This window comes from Antrostomus carolinensis, unplaced genomic scaffold (assembly GCF_000700745.2).
Source record: "Antrostomus carolinensis isolate BGI_N321 unplaced genomic scaffold, ASM70074v2 scaffold15237, whole genome shotgun sequence".
In the NCBI taxonomy this organism is placed as follows: domain Eukaryota; kingdom Metazoa; phylum Chordata; class Aves; order Caprimulgiformes; family Caprimulgidae; genus Antrostomus; species Antrostomus carolinensis.
In genome coordinates, this window is record NW_010328174.1 from 163,687 (window position 1) to 174,511 (window position 10,825).

General features: G+C 35.3%; 1 protein-coding gene across 1 annotated transcript in view; it reads right to left on the minus strand.

The window, feature by feature from the left end:
- LOC104528227 (adhesion G protein-coupled receptor A2-like) overlaps positions 1-5,436 on the minus strand; it is a gene marked incomplete at its 3' end in the record, with an annotated part of 108,221 nt that extends 102,785 nt beyond the window's left edge. The window contains exon 1 of the mRNA XM_010172165.1: positions 5,372-5,436. The remainder of the gene's footprint in view (positions 1-5,371) is intronic.
- Between the last annotated feature and the right edge of the window lie 5,389 nt (positions 5,437-10,825).

Below are 10,825 nucleotides of genomic sequence, written 5' to 3' on the forward strand. Positions count from 1 at the left end.
AACACTCCCTTCCCAAAAAGCTATTCTAATTTTAGGCGATAAATAATTATTATATATACTTCCCTCTTTCTGATCTGTCTGGTGCCTGACATAAGTTCACAACTTTTTTTTTCCCCCTTCTTGTATTTGTAAAGCTCTTTATTTTCTGAGTATCTCCAACCCTTCAAAGCTGTTATTTGCAATAGATGTATCTCTGGAAGAACAGGTAACTTCAGTAAAGTACAAATTTTCAGAATATTCTGTTTTGAGCTCAATATTTATATTGAGTTAGTTGAGTTTATTGAGTACTATTGCCTTAGTACTGAATATATTGCAAGCAAGCATACTTAACATGGATTAAAAACTTCCGGCTGTATTAGCTGCATCTAGAAGTGACAAAGGGAACTATCCTACTTCATGGAAAGACTAACATCATCGTAATTAGAAAGACAATCTCTTAATCTGACACTGAAACCAACAGGGTAACTCAAAGTTCAACGAGCACCAAGAGGAATATGAATTGTTTTCAGTCTAATTTAGAGTATGTACACAAAGTACAGATACTCGCTCCAGGAGAAAAATCATTCCCCATGACTATTCCCATCCGTCCTCTTCTACTAGAATATGCTAAACCACTTCAAACAGTAATGCAGCATAATGAGTTTTTTGTAAACAATTACAACAGGGTAAGACAATAAGAAATTTAACATGAAAAATGGCTTAGATTTTCCCAGCACTCCCAGCCATATTAGTAGACAAGGAAAAATAATAGTTGGAGCATTTGTATATTTCGTTCTTTGAGAATATTTCAGGTGAATTTAAACAAAGAACTTATTTGTTATCATTATCAATTAGTTCTAGAGAATTGATTAAATCCATGTGGTATTTAAAATACACAAAAAAGCAGCAAGAAAACCTTAGATATTTGAAAGGAACTTGTATTGATTTGTCTTCCTTTCATATTTCTCCAAATACAAAGAATAGGTGAGACCAAACAGTTTCAATCATGCCATGACTACTTACACAACAGACAGCTCTAAGAAATAGGTTTTTAAATTGCCCTTTCCCTAAATAACATCACAGCATTTCTCTAAACACGGCTAAATGGCATTTGAGATTAATTAATGTGGTCATTTGAGGTCTCCAAGATTATTAATCTATTTTCTGTTAAAAGCACTTGCATGAAGTTAGGGGCATGCTCCTTCATTGTACAACGGAATCCTGGCTGTCAGAGATATTATTCATCTATAATAACTAGTATTTTTCTATTTTTACAACAATCCAAAGAAGAACGCATAATTCTAAATTTAATTTATGAAGTTTCTAACTTTAAAGATGTCAACCATATGTGTTGAAAAAAAATAAATTGTTTAACAATTTAATTAAGCATATTTCCAATCCTTCACAGTGCCTAGGAGGAACACCTCTGTTTCTTCATGTGTGTGTATATGTGCGCATGCACATTTCAGAAGTATAGGCAGAAAAAGAAATGAAGTCAGTAATACAGAGAATGTAAATTGCATGTTTAAAGAAGCACATGAGTATATCAAAATGTAAAACCTTTATATTTTACCCTTTCATCACTTGAGTTTTGCAAAGGAACATCTAAATACCATATTTTTATACCAGTTATTTAACATGTTCTTACTATGTTCTAATTCGTTGTGCCTGTCTTTCCTGCCCTTTCATTCCCTCAAGTTAATGTGTTATTACTTCAACTGCACAGCCACAATATATAGTTGCAGAATGTCATACTGAAATCCACTGAAAGTAGCTTTTATTCATTCTTATCTAATAATAACTTATCTAATAATATGTGACTGCACAGCACTGCCACACAGTTGGTGACTTTACATTACAGCAACACTTAATAAAAGTACACACAGTCTAAGTGAGACCTGGTCAAGCAAAACTGATCTATACAGCTAAAAAAAAAAATAAAAATAAATAAATTCAATGATAAATTCCTGCAAATACTTCAGTATTATTTTTGTCTAGTAACATGTATAGGAGTATTGGGAAAATGTAACAGTAAGTTTCTATAAAACAGTAACTGCTGAAGTATCCGTGCCTGGCATGCTTTTCTTCTGGGTCAACTGTGAAAAATATGTGTAATCTTGCTTAGTGATCTTTCATCCTGATTTCCCAAGGAAACACTGCTTATGCAATCACAGTCTGCTTGTGCATGTTTCCTTATTTTATTTGCTGGTTCCCTCCAAATAGCTTCTGAACCTGTTAAAGGGTTTCAGCCACAGGGGACAAAGGAGCAGCAGCCTTGGAGGTAATTATGCTCCTATAAACTTAATGAAAAAGTACATTTGGTTATGAAACAGAGGGAGAGAGACTTCATACACTCACTTCAGAAAATGCCAAGTACAAGATCAATGCCATTAAGCACCAGGAAGTCCACAGTGAGAAGCAGCCACAACAGATTGACCCCAGCTACAGGGAATGTGGGAAGCTAGTGCAGGGCAGGGGCTATCCAGGCAGCTGTGAGGCAGTGGTTGTTGTGGAGGGTAAGAACATTAGTAGTGTGGATAATAGTTCAGACACATACTGTTTTGTGCCAGCTGACATCAAGATGAGAGTATAAGATTTAGTTTCCTAGTTTAGATCTTAACTTTGGGTAAAGCACAGCTGGAGCACCTGGTCCTACAACTTCAGTCCTTGTCTCCAGAAGCATCATGTGGACTACAGCTGGCTAAATACTCTCCAGCATAAAAAGACTTGCCACAACTCTTACTAACAATATTAATTTGCTGCACACTGTTGAGAGCCTGAAATGTCTTTGGAGTGGGGTCCATACCATATACTGCCATGATAAGGTATCTGCTAGTAACCTGGTAATTTGCACTAGCCTATGATTCCTTGGGTAACAGCAATGGTTAATCCCACAGTCCATAAATTAAAAAGAAACAAATTAATAACAAGATTAAAAAAAAAAAAAAAAACAAACTAAGTCACAGATTTTTCTATTTAATATATTGTTCCAATTTATAGAATAACTATTATCATCAAATTACACAGACTTAATTTTTTAGTTGTTCAGAACCTCCAAATTATTTTAACTAAGTGAGAACTTCTGGATTGCTGAGACTTACTTAAAAGCACTACTGCACCATTTCATGGTTTTGAAAGCTCACTGCCTTTCTTTTATGATACCCAGAGCATATGAAAAACTTAATGTCTACAATAACCAATGCTCAGATCAATGCATCTTCCAAGAAGACGGGACACCGACTACATACAGGGAAGTCACTGTAACTGAAACCATTACAAGCCGTCAAGTCTTTGCCCCAAGCTTCAGACACAAAGTGAACACTCAGCCTCCTGAATATGAAGCTGTCTGAAGGGTTGTATCACAGAAATGAGTTCAAGGTGCTCAGTCTCATCTGTAGAATTTATGGTCTGTAGATCTCTTCTGGTTAAATTCCATAAAGCCCTTCATATTTTAACAAACTGTTTCTTCACCACACTTGCTTCAAAAAAGTTTATTTGTTTTCTTATCTACACTTTTGATTTTATTCCAAATCAAGGCCTACATAACTGAGCACCATACAAAACCTGTTTACAGAAAGTTTTTATTCTCCCATAGTATTTAAGTAATGATATTCACTTCTTAATGCCTCTTGTTAGTACTACAAAGTAAGCCCAGTGGCACAGAGGTGCATCATGATCCAAATGCCATAACACATTTGTGAGGCAACCTTTCCAAAGCAGCACAAGACAGCAATTCTTAGTTTCAGAAAACTCAAATTTAAGTGGAAAGATATTGCCATCTCTACAGATCACTCATGAGTCACTGTTCACACACATACAAAATACAGGAAAAGTACTTTTTGTGAGACGGTGTTTCTCAAAGCAAACTACTTTTACAAATTGCTCAGCAATATTTCATAATATCACTATATAATTTTATATACTAACATTTCATAACTGGTTTTTGATTACTACTGGGATGTAAAAAAAAGTATATGCTCAGTATCATTCCACAATGTAAATTAAACCCAGAAAAAACCCAGAAAAAAATGTTTTCGTGTATTTCTGTACACTAATGCTTTACTTGCAGTATATTAGTATTTAATTTACAAATTTTCCTTCTTGCCATAAATTTGTAATCATATGCCCTATTCTAAATTGTTTTGTCTAAAATATTTGTAAAGCTTCTTTCTAAACCTCATATCATTATTACCTCTAAGATTAAACCAGTCAGTAAATAATACACAGCCACTCTTTGCTCCATACCATTTAATATTACCAATATTAAAGAAGATTTTGTTATATCTACAGCTATATGCAGAGAAAATTTAGTATTCTTTTACATAACTCTTCAGACAGTTAGCTTTATCATAAGGCTTCACAGTACTTAAGTGATTGCTCCAGACCTTGAAATACATTGTTTATTTCTAAATTACAGTTAGAATATTCAAATACATCAGTACACTTACCCACCGTACTACACAACCATGAACAGCATGCATATCATACACATATATAGTAAAATATTAGCTAAAGTTGATTTTAATATGTAATTTTCTTGCATAAGGAAATATTCATACCACACAGAATACCTTCTTGCATTCATGAATGTAGCAATTACTTTATATCAACAGTTCTGCATAATGAAGGTATTCTTACAAAGCAATATAAAAATAATTTACCTTAAGCTGTGGGAGATTTGTAAGATAGACATGATATAATTACTCATTTTAGATGCACTGGCAAAGTAACTTGCCTACAGATATTAAAAAATAGCTTTTTAGACTTGCTCCCATTATTATTCTCAAATGAGTGACCTATATATACAGAAAGCACTGTTATTTCAGTATAGTTGTTACTGCTTATTTATTCCATTGATGTTTCCGAATGTTTTCTTCCTAACTCATTAGCTGCTCCTGAGCTCCTCTTCCCCCCTCCAAATATTGGCTAGAAATACACAGTCACAGAGCATTATCAATGTCATTGTCCGCTCCAGTGATAAATACTGTCCAATTTCTTTAGAAAATTAATAATTTGTAGAATAAAATTAAAAGTAGAACAGAATTAAAATGGAAGTATTAGAGACCAATGAGTTAACCCAAACTACATGTCAGGTATATTAGTGTTACCATTACATATACCAGTCTTCACTGCAATAGTGTACATAGCAGAGTACAAGTCTTTGACTGGATGTTTATTTTAGTTCCAAATTGATGGTAGTGCTTTTCTGTATTTTCCACGTCCATCCCTATTCACTCATTTTTATGCTGTTTCTTAACTTGATTACTGCCTAGGAACTCTACTGTGCAATATAGTTCAGAGCATCTCAACTTCATTATCTGATGTTTGTTTTTGTATTAAAAATACAAAGACTTTTTAATTGAAGGTGGAACAAGGCTGATCAGTTACTCACAATCTCTCCAGGGATCTCAGTCCGAAGAAAGAGCCATTCTTCAACCATAAGATCTTGTTGTTACTCAGAATCCTACAAGAAGTCAGGAAAGAATCTGGTTAATAGAACATAATTCTACTGATTAAAAACATGTAATTATAGTAAATGACTGCTCTGGAAAATACTTATCACAAAATTCTCTGCTTTATTTGCATTTTCACATCATAGCAGTAAATAAAGATTATCATTTCCTGAAGGGCATAGTTTCTTCTTTATTAAATAAAAGCACTTTCAAGAAATATGTCAACAAATGAATTTTGGCTTCAACTTGAAAATTATAACAGTGATAAATGCCCACCCTTCACTAGTGGATTCTAAATTACCACTGGGAAAGGTACTTGTTGGGGTTTCCCAGTCAGCAAAAGGCTGATGAAGCAAGGGATATGTTTAAAACTCCCCCAGTAGGTTAGAGGACAATACAGTCACTTTGCAGTGGTTGCTGTAGTAGGGCTGTACAAAGAATGAGACCATCAATGGCTGATAGATACAGACCAAATATTTCATTTTCTATAGGAAAGACAAACAAAATCCCACCCCTTTACTACAAAAGAGAGACTCCAAAAATGTTTTCCTATTGCATAGTAGAAATTCAGTAATCAAGCTATGCCTGGCCTATTAAATACCACCACCATCAAATACACATGTAAACTGGCCCTGCATGCAAACTATTGGAAGAGTTGTCCATTTTTTCCTCTTAATGTTAAAGTACTTCCAATGTCAAAAGTGTCTCTTTCCAGTTTAGTGATATTTGATCACCGTTTTCCCAGTTATTTCAGAAGCAATACAATATGAACGTGCACTCATTTTGAAAATGTTACCACTTGAAAACCTTACAATATACAAAAGAAATGCAATTTGGTTTAGAAGCTCAATAATTTTTTAACAGATCTAATGATTATGCAATGTGCAGAAGAAACGTTTTTCTCTGAAAAAACCTAATTCCAACTGCTTAAGAAATGTGTCTTCTAATGTAACATTTACAACAAATTATATTTCTCCTGTGCACAAAATTCCATTTCAAAATAAAAGACACAGCTTGCAATAAAGACAGAAATAAAACAAACAAAAAAAAAATCAAAAGAAATTTTATGCTCTTAACCATCAAACTTGAGATTTGTGAATCAATTTTTTGTAAGGTTTTAAATCAAATCTGTTACACAAGACTAACTTGTCTTCTCTTAGCATTTTCTAATTTAAGTGCTTTGCTCCAGCATACACCTATTACATAAAATCTCAAGCCCAAGGTGCAAAAGACAACACATAACACTGACCCATAGTGGGGGAAAAAAAAAAATTAAAAAATTACCAAGGTGGGAAAGTTAAAATACTGTAATATTAGTAAGATCTGGAGATTTCTGCAAGTTATTTCTAAAATTCATCAATAAACATGTGTAAGTATATTCTGATGAGATTTGATTGCTCACTGTCAGACAATATGGACAACTGAGCAGCTCAGATGTGACCTGGATGTTATTACAGAATCACAACATGGTAGGGGTTGGAAGGGATCTCAGGAGATCATCTAGTCCACCCCCCCTGCCAAAGCAGGTTCCCTATAACAGTTTGCACAGGAAAGCGTCCAGGCAGGCTTTGAACATCTCCAGAGACGGAGACTCCACAACCTCTCTGGACAGCCTATTCCAGTGCTCCATCACCCTTACAGTAAATACGTTTTTCCTTAAGTTTGTGTGGAACTTTTGGTGTTCCAGTTTTTGCCCATTGCCCCTTGTCCTGTCCCTGGGTACTACTGAAAAGAGCCCAGCCCCATCCATTTGGCCCCCACATTTCAGGGATTTATAGACATTGATAAGATCCCCTCTCAGTCTTCTCTTCTCCAGGCTGAAGAGTCCCAGCTCTCTCAGCCTTTCCTCATACGGGAGGTGTTCCAGGCCCCTCATCATCTTTGTGGCCCTACAATGGACTCTCTCTAGGAGATCCCCGTATTATTTACACTGTGTTGTTACTGAATGCACTTGTGCAGCAACATTACTCCTCACCCAGAACTCAGAACCAGTCAGTATAACCCACAAGTAGGCAATCAGGGCTCAGTCATGAACTCTTAAACCCAGACATCTGAAAGCATAGAGAAGCCTATGCTTACAACAAAAATTAAATATGCTCTAATAGATGCACAGTCTACTGTCATCAACTAAGAAACTCCATGTCTCTCAAGAGCTTCCTTCTACTTCTCAGAGTAAAGTCGTATGCATGACATTAAATATTTATCTAGTCTACCAACTCTTCACTACCATCTTAGCAATATATTTCAGCAGTGACACAATGAAAGACCACAAACTGTTTCAATTTGAATTATTTGTCAGATTTTCTGAACTTTTTAGGTGCCCATAGGGTGACTAAATTGGAAGATTGCTGTAAAATTCTGAATATCAAAACTAGAAAAAGTAAATACAGGAAATGTTCTATTATTTCATTCTGTTCTTTTATTCACCTTCTCTTCTGAGGCTGCACAGAACTTGTGTCAGTCAAGAAAAAATGCAGTCCCAAAACTGGCTGGGCTTGGAAAGACTAACATCATAAATTCCACTTCATATTGGGTCATTTGGTTGTATGCTGTGTTACAGAGAGACCGTCTTTGAGGTCTATTACAATGACATTAGATATAAATATTATATTTGGACTGTTCTGCAAAGCCTGATTTGCAAAGATACATGCACTTCAGAACTCTCCTCTGGCTGAGATACAAGTATTTCTGCCTTTGAAAAATTTTCATGGTGCCAATTTGTTTTTCCAGCCTTCTATTCATTCTGCCCAGAAAAAGAGTCTGAACTTTGCTGGCAACTCCATGAAAACGCAGCACAAGTCAGCAGCACAGAGGTCCCCTGCTCTCTACAGCTGGGTCTCCCTCTGTATGGCCTTAAGCATGTAGACTGAAACCAGTGTCGTTAATCCACATGAAACAAACTCCTAGAAGTTAAAGAGAACTATCTAACTAGTAATAAATCACAAGATTAAGCAGAACATTTAGTTCATAAATGGCACATTCAGTAAACACAGCTCATGTTCTGCAATACTATCTCATTTAGTCATTTGCTTTTTCTGAAAGATAAACTGAGTCTTGAAAAATATAACAGACACCACAAAATTTAAAAAAAATAAAAATCATAGAACTTAACTATGTAAATTTGAGTTTGTAAATGAAACCTTTCATATCTCTATACCAGACTTTCACAGAAACTTTCACACAGAGATCAGGTTTCAAAAATTAAGTTTCCTTCAGGGCCTTCTCTTCTCTACAGTGCCAACTAAAATTCAGGTTTTATAAACAAAGTAATATAGCTATTATAGTTAAAATACAAATCTTTTTCTGTTCATAATCACAACTTTAGAGAATCCTAGCATTCCAATAAGGTCCATAGGGAACAAAAAACCCCATCTTCTCTAACAATTCATACAAGTTATGTACTCTTCATTCAGCTGGTTGGTACGCTACATGGGAAGAATGTAGTTTTAATTAACTTTAGTGATGCCCAAGAACTTGCAATGGGCTGTTATCAAGAAGGGTTTGGTTTACACTGAAAACCAATCCTGTGAATACAATTAACAACTTCACTGGAAAACTTAAATCACATTATATTTCATACAGTAATGAGTCACTTGTTAATATTTTGATGCAACTTATAACATTCTTCTCTCCTGAGGACATTTGCTGTGGAAATGAGGCTAGAAGGGAGGAAAGTTTTGGTCACAATGTTCAATATACTAACTCAGAAATGAGGCTTAACCACAGATGATGAAAAAATCTTTTCAAGCAATCAATGCCTGGTCAAATTGTGGCTCTTACTCCTGATGATGAAATTACACTGAATAATTTTTTAGATTACTTCCTCAAAAAGTAACAGAATGGACATGAAATGTATGAAGTATGGCTGAAATAGTCAGCTATTTTTTCACTTGCAGGTTGCAAAGGATCCTGCAGGAAAACAGAGACATGAAGAGCATTCTTTTCTTGTACTTACAGATGCAAAGGTTTATGGGATAAATACATGGGAAAAGGTGCTATTCATGCATTTGATTTTGGATAGCTTATAACATAATTATAACTTTCAGATGTAACAGAATCAGAGTAATTTATTTTAATAAAAGATTAAATATAGTTTGGATTTGTAAAACAAATCACCACCATGCACCCACTATGATTAAGTATTTCTCACATTTTATTTATTCACAGCAGTTTCACTTGTCTTTTTTTTTTTTTTTCTAATGTGCTATCAAGTCACAGTGATAAATATTGCTACACATTGCAACTAGGCAGCTGGTTTAAATAATTATCAGTTTCTAGCCATGTGATAAGAATCTCACATTTTAAATATTTCATTCTGAGAACAGAAACACTAAGAAAATAAGCACACTTTATTTCAGTGAGGCTATTTTCCAAAACCAAAATCCACTTAAAACTTTACTTTTCTTAAAGTTCACTTTGCAAACTGTCTTTGCTATCCATAATGATCCCAACCCTAAGTAACTGGAAAGTAAAATGGTGGTACTTTCAGCCATAGCCCTCATGAGATACATCTAACTAAAACAGTCCTGGTGAGAAATTCACTACCCAGCACCATTCCACCGATCAGACACATTATGAACTGTTTGCCCAATTCATTGACCCTTTCACATTTTACTCCTCTGCTGCCTCTTTTCCCAGGACTCTTTACAGTTTACCTCAGGGATCATGATCAGAAGACATTAACTCTACACCAGGTTTGTCCTTCCTGGCCCTGTTGAGCCCTCCAGCACTATTCCTGCAGAGTCTGAAGGGTTATCCTTCAAACACTCTCTCATGGCCTACAGCAACACCTTGAAGTATGCAATCCATACACAGAGCTTCAGGATGCAAATGTACTTCTCTGGTGGGCTGCAACACAGGCTGCATCCTACTTCATTCATCCTGCACTGCAAACAAATCAGCCAACGTCATCATGCCAAGGAGCATGCTAACAACTGAGAAGCATGGATGGTCAATGAGACATTGCTTCCACTCTCTCCTGGAGCTCTTTCTTTAGCAATATAGACGTATCTAAAAGGATGAATTTTTCTAATGGGATACAAGCCATCTCTCTGATTTTCTTTCTGGTTCTTCCATTAGAATTAACCAAGCACAAATCTTATCACAGTTTGCTTAAGTGAATGCTATGATTTTTGCTTTTGTGTAATTATGAAAAATGCAAAAAGATGTAATCCTGTGCAACAGAAATCTCATTCGGGTATAAAACATGCCCAGTACAAGAAAATCAACTGCAGTATTTAAAAAGGAACAAATAAAAGCTCTTGATCATTAAGCAAACAAACATCAACTTCCTATAACCCCTCAAGCAGAGAGAAATAATCTTTTTACCATGCCTTCAAAGTCAACGGACTCAGGTTCACTCAGCATTAGAGAGGAAACAAATTCCACAGCTA